This window comes from Bubalus bubalis, chromosome 9 (assembly GCF_019923935.1).
Source record: "Bubalus bubalis isolate 160015118507 breed Murrah chromosome 9, NDDB_SH_1, whole genome shotgun sequence".
In the NCBI taxonomy this organism is placed as follows: domain Eukaryota; kingdom Metazoa; phylum Chordata; class Mammalia; order Artiodactyla; family Bovidae; genus Bubalus; species Bubalus bubalis.
In genome coordinates, this window is record NC_059165.1 from 71,955,693 (window position 1) to 71,969,695 (window position 14,003).

The 14,003-nt window shown below is 43.6% G+C and overlaps 1 long non-coding RNA gene and 1 pseudogene across 4 annotated transcripts in view; both read left to right on the forward strand.

Moving 5' to 3' along the window:
• LOC102409934 overlaps nt 1-14,003 on the forward strand; it is a 742,713-nt pseudogene that overhangs the window by 674,961 nt on the left and 53,749 nt on the right.
• Nucleotides 1-14,003, forward strand: part of LOC112587068 — a 58,289-nt gene that overhangs the window by 22,638 nt on the left and 21,648 nt on the right. For all 4 annotated transcript variants that reach the window (XR_006553411.1, XR_006553410.1, XR_006553409.1 and 1 more), the window contains exon 2: nt 5,117-5,243. This is a non-coding gene — a long non-coding RNA (uncharacterized LOC112587068). The remainder of the gene's footprint in view (nt 1-5,116; nt 5,244-14,003) is intronic.

Below are 14,003 nucleotides of genomic sequence, written 5' to 3' on the forward strand. Positions count from 1 at the left end.
TCTTCCCAGTTTACTTAGAGCATTTGCAGACATTGCCTCATTTGATCCTTATCACAATCCTGAGAAGTAGGAGCCATTAGCTCCATTTCACAGATGCAGAGACAGAGGCCAAGAGAGGTTGTGTGACTTCACCAGGGTAAAATGTGGGAGAGATGGAATTCAGTCCAAGGTCTGCCAGTGTGCACGTCCAAGCTTCTTTCATCATTTAGGTAGAAAGATGTGAGTAGCAAATGTGAAAAGGCACAAGACAGCCTGTGGATTCAGTGCTAGGCTTAACTTGCTCAGTTATGTCCGACTCTTTGCAACCCTATGAACTGTAGCCCTCCAGGCTCTTCTGTCCATTGATTCTCCAGTCAAGAATACTGGAGTGGGTAGCCATTTCCTTCTCCAGGGTATCTTCCTGACCCAGGGGCTGAACCTGAGTCTCCTGCATTGCATGCAAATTCTTTACCGTCTGAGCCACCAGGAAAGCCCCTATGGATTCAGTGCTAAGTGGGTATTAATAGTCCCAGTTTGTATTCATTGAACGCTTCCAGTACTGCTCCAAGCAGGTGACACATGTCACTCATTTATTCCTCAAACGCTCTTTGAATTGGGTGTCATTCTCCCCATATTACAGATGTGGCACAATATAAGAGGCAGAGAAGGGCTCACACTGCCAGGAAAGGCCTTAGGAAGAGGTAAGCCTATGGGTGGGGGAAGAGGAAGGCATTCTTGGAGGGAGGCCTGGCTTGAGTAAAGGTGTGGAGGATTGGGCAGAAGAGGGCAGACTTCTATCAGAAGATGGGGGTGGGGTGGGGGGAGCGGCTGAGGGAGCTTGTTAACATGCTCCTGGCCTGTCTGCTCTCCAGAAGGAAGCAGATCTGGCTGATTGAGGTCTGGCCACAGTAGGTCTTAGGACAGGGACCAGGGTGATGGGCATGCCCTCCACAGTGATGAGGACGACACAGGAGAGGTAGAGATGGCTGCTGGTCAGGATACTACAGACCCAGTCCTGATGAGGGATGTTGAAATAGTAGACATTGAGAAAGAGGGAAAATGCTTTCCCAAGGAAGGATGGATGGGATAAGTCAGCAGCCACCTCTGAGTGTCACATTTAGTTTTAGGTGGCACATTTTTAGATGCCTGTAGACCAAACATTGGCCTTCCCTGGTGGTACAATGGTAAAGAACCTGCCTGCCATTGCAGGAGACACAGTTTCAATCCCCAGGTCAGGAAGATTCCCTAGAGAAGGAAATGGCAACCCACTCCAGGATTCTTGCCTGGGAAATCCCATGGACAGAAGAACCTCACGGGCTACAGTCCATGGTGTTGCAAAAGTGTTAGACATGACTTAGCAACTACAGACAGAAATTGCATACTGGTGCCCATGGGTTTTTGTTTTGCCTGCACAGTATTGACACATACAGTATTTTGTTTTAATTAATTACCAATTTTAAAAAAATCAGGACATTTCAAATACAAATCCAGATTTCCTATTTCTCTTGGAAATTGAGAGACCTGGCAAAACTGGGGCCGCACTTCTGAGTGGTGACAACTGGCTGAAACGGAAATGGTTGTTTCCAGCAACCAGGGCAGCCACTCTCTTTGCTGCAGTCTCCACCACTCCCTATTGTGCTCCACCCATCTCACCCACTGATGTCACTGGCTTTTGGCGCCCGTAAGCACTGTCTGCAACACCTGATTGGATAAATTGGAGCGTGTCTGGAGGAGAGGCCAGACCAGTTAGTGACTTGAAATATGTAATAGGAAGACTAGCTGGAGTGATGGGGGATATTTACCCTCTGGAGTTGTGATCATAGCCTTAATGCTCAAAGAACAAAGATACAGACAGAGGAGGGAAGTCTGTCCTGTGACAACCCAGAAAAAAAATTGGGAACAGTGAAAACCAATCTGTGGGAAGCACGGGGAGGCAATTTTCAGCTCAACCTAAGGCTGCTTTTCAACATCATAACTGTTTCAAGATGTAACAGGCAATGTCAGGAAGTGACCAACTCCCTGGTGTGGAGGTGGATCAGGCTGAGCCTGGGCAACAGTTTGGCCCCGGCCGTCCAGAGGGAATCCAAGTGTTGCGTGGGCAGCTGAATCGCATGCCCTTCATGGTTTCTTCAGCCCTTCAGGGCTAGATTCTGTGCCCATAGGCTGGATGCCAGGGTGAGGGAGAGGGAAGAGCTAAACTGGTTCCTGTGTGGCTGGTCTGGAAGCCTGAATGCAGCGGCTGCTGCTGCTGCTGGGAGAAGTGGGGAATTTAAGATGCAGCTGAGTGGCAGGAGAGGCAGGATCGTATGTTTTCTGTGGTGCAGCATGAAAGTCTTTGGGTCAGACCTGTTGGATCTGTAAGAGAGGCGTGTTGGATGACCTCCAGGGACCCTGCCTGCTGAGGCCACCTGATGCCCTGATGGGAATCTGGACAGTCAGGATCTGTCCAAGAGGGACAAGGTAGGGGGTGGAATGCCTGGCGTGGGGGGCTCCTGGAGACAGCTGCTGTAAATGTACTTCCTAAATGGGAAAGGGAGTTGTGATGTTGTGATTTAAAAATGATAAATATATATTTAGTCTTCTTGCTTCCGGCACAGAGCTCCTTGGAAAACCCTTGAAATTTCCTCAGTGATAAGAGCAACCTAAGGTGTCTTTTATTATGTTAATGAGGTGACTTTTGGACCCACTTAAAAATGAGGACTGTGGTGTTGGAGAAGACTCTTGAGAGTCCCTTGGACTGCAAGGAGATCAAACCAGTGATTCCTAAATGAAATCAACCCTAAATATTCACTGGAAGGACTGATGCTGAAGCTGAAACTCCAATACTTTGGCCACCTGATGCAAAGAGTGGACTCACTGGAAAAGACCCTGATGCTGGGAAAGATTGAGGGCAGGAGGAGAAGGGGACTACAGAGGACAAGATGGTTGGATGGCATCACCGACTCAATAGATGTGACTTTGAGCAAACTCTGGGAGATAATGAAGGACAGGGAAGCCTGGAGTACTGCAGGCCGTGGGGTCACAAAGAGTCTTACATGACTGAGCGACTGAAAAACAACAACAAAAGGATGAGGACTGTTTGCCTGGAGAATCAACCAGGTGATTAGAGGCTTGGAACTTTCAGTCTCACCCCCTGACCTCTGGAAGGGGGAGAGGGATTGGAGGTTCAATCAGTTGCACTGGTCAGTGATTTCATCCATCATGCCTTAATAGTGAAGCCTCCATAAAACCCAAAAGGGTAGAGTTTGGAGAGCTCCTGGGCTGGTGAACACCTGGAGACTGGGGACAGTGTCCTGCTCAGAGACGGTGTGAAAGCCCCAAGCTCCTTCCCCATACTTTGCTCTGTGCATCTCTTCTATCTGGCTGTTCCTGGGTTAAATCCTTTTCAAACCTAGTAAATGTTTTCTCTGAGTTCTGTGAGCCATAATCAAACCCAAGGAGAGGATCTTGGGACTCTCCGATATAGCCAGAAGTGAAACCAAGCACCTCCAAAACCAAATTCTCCTGCTGAGTTTATGATTAACTTTTCTTTCCAAAACTTGATTCCCATTCTTGTCCCACCCCTGATTCTGATGGTGACAGCTCAACTTCTCTGTGCACTGATGCCAAATCAAATCTCAGAGACAGAGTTTTGGGTGAAGTAGAAAAGGATAGCTTTACTGCTTTGCCTGGCAAAGGGGGACATAGCAGGCTAATGCCCTCAAGACCAAGTGTCCCAACTTGAGGAAGAGAGTGACAAGTTTTATAGTAAAAGTAGGGTGTGATCAGCTCATGAACATTCTTCTGATGGGCTGGTGGTGAGCTAAGTGGGAGTCAGCATCATCAACTTTCAGGTCCAACTGTCTGGGGTCCACATACTTGTGGGCAGCATAACGTCATTAGTCATTAACTTCTCCCACCTGGAGGGGGTTTCAGTATCTGCAAAATAGCTCCAAGATACTGTGTATCCATTGATGGGGAAACAGGACCTTGCCCAAAGGCTGCTCTTGACTGTTTGTCCCTGGTCTCCCATTCCCTCCCTTCCCTAATTAAAAACTGCTTGAATCGGCTCATTGGAACTCAGGGAAGGTCATGAAGGCTGAATGAAAACTGTTTCCTATAATCAAAGAAATGGGGGATACGGAAAGGCCTTGTGCCCAGGAGCCCCACTGGGACCTGCAGGGTATCACTTCCTTCAGGATCGAGTAGGATCAAAGAAAAGGTAGGATCAAAACTAAGCAGGACCCTCCAGGGTACAAAAATCACTCTGTTCCCCTGTTTCTTATTTGTAGAAAAAGGCTTTCGTTTCCTTAGGTTTCCCTGAGTTCCAAAGAGCAGACTCAAACAGTTACTAATTAGGGAAGTGAGGGAATGCAGAAACAAAGGAAAAACTGTCAAACAAGAAAAGTAAACATAGCTAAAACAACTGTTCAGCCCCAAAGCATAGTCCTAGCTCTTCTTCAAAGGATATACATAACAAACTGACACATATCTTTGAGCTGTTCTGCAGAAACTAAGACCACCACCAACCCCCACCCACACACACACACCCAGGTGGAAGGATGGGGCCATCTGCTGACCCCAGACTAGTTGGAACCAGAAGATTGATGATTAAGATTCTGGAAACATCACCTTGTTACCTCATCACCAACCAATCAGAAGAAAATCCGTGAACTGATACCTTCTTCAGTGCAGCTTTACATCTTCTCAGAAAGAACACTAAATAAGCCAGGGGTACATTTTTCAAGGTTTTTTAAAAAAGCCAGACCAGCACGTACACAAGTCAGTATGGCCTTAGCATCTGGAAAGGGAGTCTTAGCGTTGAAGGCGTACCAGAATTGACGTCCCAGAACGGGAGGCATTTAATCTTTATTTTTAACATGAACAATTCTTTATTTCTGGTCAATGTGCCCCTTTCTTTAATAGTTAAAGCAGATGTACAATGTATGTTTGATAGGCCACAAACAGGTTGTTCCAGTTAGCATAAAATTCAAGTTAACTCATGTATAAGCCAGCATGACTTCCTCATACCTCAATATGTGAGCATTTCTTTTGTCAATTGCATGGTGATGTGGGGGAAAAAAAAAACCCACATGTTGGAATCAGGGTGCAGAATCAAAGGAGCATATACTTCTCTGAGTTCACCTTTTTGTTACAGGAAGGGGGACCCCTTTCAGGGCCTGAGAGTGGGCTCTTGTCTAACACTTGGAAATGAATGGTCTTAGAAGACACGCATCTTGACAAGAGACTTTATTGTGAAGGAGCGCCTGGGAGAGAGCAGCAGGGTAAGTGAACCCAGGAGCACTGCTCTGCCACGTGACTCACCGTCTTGGGTTTTATGGTGTTGCGGTTAGTTTCCGGGTTGTCTCTGGTCAGACGTTTTGACTTGGGTGGCACATGCAGAACAGAACCAGAATTTCCCATATCACAAGGCAGAATGGTCATCACAAGTCATAGCACAGAACACAAAGTATAAAACAAATAGGCAAAGCTATCCTAATCAGACACTCCCTTAAAGACAAGATTGCAGTCTCTAAGAAAATCTTCTACTTCCACAGTCACAGGACTTTAGATCCAAACACTGACAGAGTACATTGAAATATCTCGGGTCTTCAAAGATTTCAAAGGAAGGAAAGGAGGCCAGGTTAACTAAGAGGGGAAGGACAAGGGGCCAAAGGGTGGCTTTACAGACGTCTCCTGCTGCCTGCAGATGCTCAGGCATTATGGAACTTTTCCCTGGGCTTCCAGAAAAGGAGGACAGGAAATTGGCCCAACCAGAAACTAGAAACCAGGTGCCAAACACTAGATGGGAATTCAAGTTTTCTGCCCTCTGGAAGAGATCAGGCTCCAACCCTCAGATCAGGCTGAGGCCCTTCAACCAGACTTCTGTGTCCAGAACCAGAATAGAAGAAAAAAGGGTAGGATAGGAGGGGTTGAAAAGAGCAAAGGGAGAGAGAAGAAGGGGAAAGAAATCAACAAAGTCTCTTGTTCCTTACCCAGTCACGTCACTCTGGCCTGCTGTCTGTGTAAGAAGAACAGAGACAAAAGGATCCCAGTTGTGGCTGCTGGGCTTAGTCCATCAGCAGGCAAACTGGTCCCCAAGCACCCTGAGTGGTCAGGATGTCAGTCATAACAAAGAAGAGATCCCACTTGAGTTGCCATTTGTTGCAGGAAGGGGCCTTGAGTGGACTCTTGTCCAACACTTGGAAATGAATTGTCTGAGGAGACACATGGGCTGACAAAGCAAGAGACTTTACCAAGACAACACTTGGAAATGAATTGTCTGAGGAGACACATGGGCTGACAAAGCAAGAGACTTTACCAAGATAAGACATATGGATGGAGAGGAGGAGAGTAAAGGAACCGAAGAGAACTGCTCTGCTGTGTGGCTTGCAGTCTCAGGTTTTATGGTAATGGGGTTAGTTTCCAGGTTGTCTCTGACCAATCGTTCCTACTCAGGGTCCTTCCTGGTGATGTGTGTATTACTCAACCAAGATGGATTTCAGCGAGAATTCTGGGAGGTTGGTAGGACATAAGGACTGGCATCTCCTCTCGTTTTTTCCTCCCTCCTTTTGACCTTCCCTGAATTCTTCCAGTCAGTGGTAGTTGGTTAGTTCTGCATCCGACCTCCTAAGATAACTCATGCAGGTGGTTACTATCAGGCCTGGCCAGGGCAGGCAGTTTTGATCAGTGCTTGCCTAACATTTTTATATAGTTTTGATTTCTGAATCATGAAAATATTTTACATATTCAAAAAGCAAAGTTAAACAGAAAAAAAACATTTTTTAAAGAAACAAACCTTAAACAGAAAGCAGATAGAAATTACAGCCAATTACATATAACCAACCACACTCGCTTATGTAACTTTGAATCTAATAATGGGACATTTTCTAAGACTAAAAGGAAATGACCAGAACCCTGATCTTTGCTTGGGAGGCTTGTTGAAAGGGGGAATTGGGGGTGGTATTTCTGAAAGTTCTCTCTCTGTGTAGGATACAGATATCTGGGTAGATATTATCTTGTGATTTTAAAGGAGTATTATTTGTTTGAGCTCTCTGGGACTGTTTACAGCAAAGCAAACGTTTTAATAAGTGGATGCACACCAAATGACATAGCATCTAGGGTTGCCTCAGGCTGTAAAAACAGCGCCTACCCCACCTCCACCCCCAAGGCGGTTGCAGGTGCCTGAGTGGAAAGCACCCCCCTGCAGGACAATATTTGCGGAGCTCTTGTCTCCCCAACACCCTCTTGTGTGTATTATTTAGGTTGGTGCAAAAGTAATTGTGGTTTTGAATCATTGAAATTTGCCATTTGATATTGGAATATGTTATTTTTTTAAGTTTATTTATTTTTTTTGAAGGATAATTGCTTTACAGAATTTTGTTGTTTTTCTGTCAAACCTCAACGTGAATCAGCCATAGGTATACATATATCCCCTCCCTCCTGAATCCCCTCCCATTTCCCTCCCTATCCCACCTCTCCAGGTTTACACAGAGCCCCTCTTTGAGTTTCCTGAGCCATACAGCAAATTCCCGTCAGCCATCGATTTTACACATGGTAATGTAAGTTTCCTTGTTACTCTTTCCATACATCTCACTCTCTCCTCCCCTCTCCCCATGTCCATAAGTCTATTCTCTATGTCTGTTTCTCCATTGCTGCCCTGTAAATAATGCCCTGTACCATTCTTCTAGATTCCATATATATGCATGAGAATATGATATTTATCTTTCTCTTTCTGACTTACTTCACTCTGTATAATAGGTTCTAGGTTCATCTACCTCATTAGAACTGACTCAAAGGTGTTCCTTTTTAAGGCTGAGTAATATTCCATTGTGTATATGTGCCACAACTTCTTTATCCATTCATCTACCGATGGATATCTAGGTTGCTTTCATGTTCTAGCTATTGTAAATAGTGCTCCAATGAATAATGGAATACATGTGTCTTTTTCTTTTTTTTTTTCCTTTCTTTTTTTTTTTACATGTGTCTTTTCCAATTTTGGTTTCCTCAGGGTGGGAAATGCCTAGGAGTGGGAGTGCTGGGTCATATGGTGGTTTTATTCCTAGTTTTTTAAGGAATCTCCATACCATCTTCCATAGTGGCTGTATCAATTTACATTCCCACCAACAGTGCAAGAGTGTTCCCTTTTCTCCACACCCTCTCCAGCATTTATTGTTTGTAGACTTTTTGATGATGGCCATTCTGACCAGTGTGAGGTGATATCTCATTGTAGTTTTGATTTGCATTTCTCTAACAATGAGCAATATTGAGCATCTTTTCATGTGTGTATTAGCCACCTATATGTCTTCTTTGGAGAAATGTCTGTTTAGGTCTTTTTCCCACTTTTTGATTGGGTTATTTGTTTTTCTGGTATTGAGTTGTATGAGCTACTTGTATATTTTAGAAATTAATCCTTTGTCAGTTGTTTCATTTGCTATTGTTTTCTCCCATTCTGAGGGTTTGTCTTTTCACCTTGCTTATAGTTTCCTTTTCTTGCAAAAGCTTTTACGTTTAATCAGGTCCCACTTGTTTACTTTTGCTTTTATTTCCATTACTCTAGGAGGTGGGTCATAGAGGATCTTGCTTTGATTTATGTCATTGAGTATTCTGCCTATGTTTTCCTCTAAGAGTTTCATAGTTTTATAGTTTCTGGTCTTACATTTAGGTCTTTAATCCATTTTGAGTTTATCTTTGTGTATAGTATTAGGAAGTGCTCTAATTTCATTCTTTTACATGTGGCTGTCTAGTTTTCCCAGCACCATTTATTAAAGAGGCTGTCTTTGCCCCATTGTATATTCTTGCCTCCTTTGTCAAAAATAAGGTACCCATAGGTGCATGGGTTTATTTCTGGGCTTTCTATCTTGTTTCTTTGGTCTATATTTCTGTTCTTGTGCCTGTACTATACTGTCTTGATGACTGTAGTTTTGTAGTATAATCTGAAGTCAGGAAGATTTATTCCTCTAGCTCCATTCTTCTTTCTCAGACTGCTTTGGCTATTCAGGGTCTTTTGTGTTTCCATATGAACTGTGAAATTTTTGGTTCTAGTTCTGTGAAAAATGTCATTGGTAATTTGATAGGGATCACACTGAACCTATAGATTGCATTTGGTAATATAATCATTTTCACAATATTGATTCTTCCTACCCAGGGACATGGAATAGCTCTACATCTGTTTGTCATCTTTGATTTCTTTCATTAGTGTCTTATAATTTTCTGTGTACCGTTCTTTTGTTTCCTTAGGTAAGTTTATTCCTAGATATTTAATTCTTTTTGTTGCAATGGTGAATGGGATTGATGCCTTAATTTCTGTTTGTGATTTTCCATTGTTAGTATATAGAAATGCAAGTGATTTCTGTGTATTGATTTCGTATCCTGCAACTTTGCTGAATTCACTGGTTAGCTCTAGTGATTTTCTGATACTATATTTAGGGTTTTCTATGTACAGTATCATGTCATCTGAAAACAGTGAGAGCTTTATTTCTTTTCCAATCTGGATTCCTTTTATTTCTTTTTCTTCTCTGATTGCTATAGCTAGGACTTCCAGAACTATGTTGAATAATAGTGGTGAAAGTGGACACCCTTGTCTTATTCCTGATCTTAGGGGGAATGGTTTCAGTTTTTCACCATTGAGAATAATGTTTCAGTTCAGTTCAGTCACTCAGTCGTGTCTGACTCTTTGTGACCCCATGAACGGCAGCATGCCAGGCCTCCCCGTCCATCCCCAACTCCCAGAGTCCGCCCAAACCCATGTCCATTGAGTCGATGATGCCATCCAACCATCTCATACTCTGTCCTCCGCTTCTCATTCTGCCCTTAATCTTACCCAGCATCAGGGTCTTTTCAAATGAGTCAGCTCTTTGCATCAGGTGGCCAAAGTATTGGAGTTTCAGCTTCAGCATCAGTCCTTTCAATGAACACCCAAGACTGATTTCCTTTAGGATGGACTGGTTGGATCTCCTTGCTGTCCAAGGGACTCTCAAAGTCTTCTCCAATACCACAGTTCAAAAGCATCAATTCTTCGGTGCTCAGCTTTCTTTATAGTCCAACTCTCACATCCATACATGACCACTGGAAAAACCATAGCCTTGACTAGACGGACCTTTGTTGGCAAAGTAATGTCTCTGCTTTTTAACATGCTGTCTAGGTTGGTCATAACTTTCCTCCCAAGGAGTAAGCATCTTTTAATTTCATGGCTGCAATCACCATCTGCAGTGATTTTGGAGCCCACAAAAATAAAGTCAGCCACTGTTTCCACTGTTTCCCCATCTATTTGCCATGAAGTGTTGGGACTAGATGCCATGATCTTCGTTTTCTGAATGTTGAGCTTTAAGCCAACTTTTTCACTCTCCGCTTTCACTTTCATCAAGAGGCTTTTAGTTCCTCTTCACTTTCTGCCATAAGGGTGGTGTCATCTGCATATCTGAGGTTATTGATATTTCTCCTGGCAATCTTGATTCCAGCTTGTGCTTCTTCCAGTCCAGCGTTTCTCATGATGTACTCTGCATATAAGTTAAATAAGCAGGGTGACAATATACAGCTTTGATGTACTCCTTTTCCTATTTGGAACCAGTCTGTTGTTCCATGTCCAGTTCTGACTGTTGCTTCCTGACCTGCATATATGTTTCTCAAGAGGCAGGTCAGGTGGTCTGGTATTCCCATATCTTTCAGAATTTTCCACAGTTTATTATGATCCACACAGTCAAAGGCTTTGGCATAGTCAATAAAGCAGAAATAGATATTTTTCTGGAACTCTCTTGCTTTTTCGAGAGTTCAAATAAGACTTTATTATATCTATTGCAGATTTGTTAGTAAGAAAAGTAACTCAATGTGGAAAAATCTTTTAATGAAAGTAACACATATGTTTTCAGTAAAATAAGGTGTGAGGAAGAAAAAAATACTGAAAAGAGTTATCCATGATCAGGATTTTCTAAGATTTCATTAAATCTAGTTGGGTGAATGGATTTTGTTCCTAATGGGCTAGGAAAAGACTGGATTTGGTTTCTCCCTCCAAAATATTCCCGAAATGCTGCTTTTGACAATAGATTGTGTGTGTTTGTTTGCCTTTAAGTGATTTGTATTTGCTTTTGAGAGCTCTGGTAACTTTGGTTGGAAAATAAGTATTGTCAGTGATCTATGATCTTACTTGACTAAATGTTTCAGAACTTCTCATATATAAAATTTTAAAATTCTTTTGATTTCCAGCTAATTTTGGGATGCTTTAGGTGGCCCCTGAGGCCTCTCAGAGAAATATTTAGCTAGAATTATTTGATATGTTGAATTAAATGTAATCATTTATAATTCTAGTTATTGTAACTAAATTTCTTTATAGATTACACTGTAATTAGATGTTTAACCTTGCTTGTTAAGTCTTTTGTTATTTATAGATAATTATTTTTGTACTTGGATACTTTTACAAAAAGGGCTTCAGTATCAAGGAGAATCATAGAAAAAGCTATGGACGCAGTTACAACAGTTCCACATCAACATGATGGCTGCACAAGGATTTCCAGCACATACTGACTTAAAACAAGGAGCTGTCCTCCCCTGAGGCCCCTACATCAGGCATCCAGAGATTTCTACTCCCTGACAGGCAGAGTCAACACCCCTACTCAGCCTTGAAGTTGTCACAGAAGACAGACTATCAAGGGCTGCTTCCCATAAGAATATGGAAGTAAAGTCTCTGAGGGGGAAAATGAAACAGGAGGGAGCGGGGCAGGGCATAAACTTTAAAAAAATGACATAGCCTGAGAACACAACATAAACTGATTAGAACAAAATAGGTCCAAAATGGCAGTTAACTTCCACTATATCTTGAGCCTCATCATATGCTCATTGTAACATATCAGCAAGCTAATTGACACACCCACCACGACAGTGACCTACCAGGAAAGATCAAAAAGTGGATGGTGGACCAATTTCTGGAAATCTCCACTCCTTCCCCAAAATAGCTGGAATACACCTTCCACCCATAAGCCTATGAAATTACCCATTCCTATAAAAACCTGACAACTCCCTACCCTGGGACCTTTCACCTTCTGAGATGGCCCACATTCTGTGGAGTGTGTTTCTCTCTAAATAAATCCACTTCTTACCTGTCACTTTGTCTCTCACTGAATTCTGTCTGCAATGAGATGTCAAGAAATTGAGCTTCATTAAGTCCTAAGACTAGATGTGATCTCAGTTTAAAAGATCGTGTGTTCAAGTCCCAATCTGAGTTACATGGTTCCATCTGGAGGGGCATCATTTTTTACAGGAATTACCGAGCTTCCTTCACCCACATAGAGGCAGGGAATACTTTCCTGATCCCCTTTCCCTATAGCCATCTCATGAAGTTTCGTATTTATTTATTAGGCTGTGCTGGGTCTTCGTTGCTATGCGCGGGCTTTCTGTAGTGGCAGCGAGTGGGGACTACGCTTCATTGCGGTGCACCAGCTTCTCTTAACTGAATTCTTGTTGCCGAGCACGGGCTCTAGGCCCATGGGCTTCAGTAATTGCAGCACGTGGGCTCAGTAGTTGTGGTTCCTGGGCTCTAGAGCACAGGCTCAAGAGTTGTGCACAGGCTTAGTTACTCTGTGGCATGTGGGATCTTCCCAGACCAGGGATCAAACCCATATCCCCTGCATTTGCCGGTGGATTCTTAACCACTGGACCCACCAGGGAAATCCTCATCAAGTTTCTTTCTCCCCAGTTTTTGTTTTAAAAATTTTCAACCAGTAAAGGTTTTAAAAGCAAAGAGGGAATTCCCTGGCAGTCCAGTTAAGACTTGGTACTTTTACTGCCATGGGCCCAGGTTCAATCCCTAGTCAGGGAACTAAGATCCCAGAAACTGCAGGGCACGGTCAAAGGAAAAAAAGAAGAAATTGTCTGGAAGACCCTCATGTTCTTATTTGCTTTGGAAGAAAGTTTTCTCACTACTGAGCGAAATATCTGTCCCTTAATGAAGATAAACCCAATGCAAGGTTTGCAGGGGATTGACTCGTCAGAGGGGTGGGAAACCTGTATTTCAAGGTTGCAGGATTGCGTGCTAAATTGCTTCAGTCTTGCCCGACTGCGGCTGCAAGACTGCAGCCCACCAGGCTCTTCTGTCTGTGGGATTTCCCAGGCAAGAATACTGGAGTGGGTTGCCATTTCCTCCTCCAGGGGATCTTTCCGACCAAGGGATTGAACCAGCATCTCCTGCATTGGCAGGCGGGTTCTTTACCACTAGCGCCACCTGGGAAACCGGGATGGTCTAGAGGAAGCAAATGACCACAAGGGGGCGGTAAAAACCGGTGGATGAATGGCGAGCTCTTGGAATGGGAATGAACAGCCTTCATTCAGCACCTGGAGTCTCTCTTGCTTATAGCGCAGAGACCCACCCTCTTAACTTTTATCATTGCACTTCTATAGTGAGATGTCTCCTTGTCTATATTGGTTGGGGCAAGTAGAACAGGGGGTGAACAGGAATTAATCATCAAAGATTATCCCTACCCAGTCCACACTATGTCTTTCCCCTTCCTAGGAGGAGGCAGAGGCCTAGGGTGGGCATGGGGTGTGCCAGGCTCTTGTTGTTAAATCTGAACTCCTTCTCAGGGATTATCAGGCTGTGCCAGAAGGAGTGTAATGAAAATGTCGGATGTTTTCAAAAGAATCTGAGGCAGGACATAGATGGGCTCCAGGCTGAGCAGCTAGAATCTGTCCACTGTGGACAGATACTCCAAGATAAAGATGATAGCAGGAGCGAGAGAAGAGTTGTGCCAGATGAAAGAGAGACCATGTATTTCTCATTCTTGAGGTCAAAGAGACCTTCCTGATTACACATGAGGCTCCTTGGGAGCCAAAATGGAGGGGTGCCATCCCATAGTAGGTAATGTCAACCTACCCATAGGCCTTTTCACCAGAATCCATCTTGGCTAAGAGATGTGCGCACACATAGGGGAGGAAGATAAAACAGTTATGGACTCAGAATCAAGCAAAGCAAGATGACTGACCACAGGAAACCCAGAAGAAATCCTCCATCTAAGTGATTCAAACTGCCACAAGGGCATGACTCTTTCTCTGAGCCC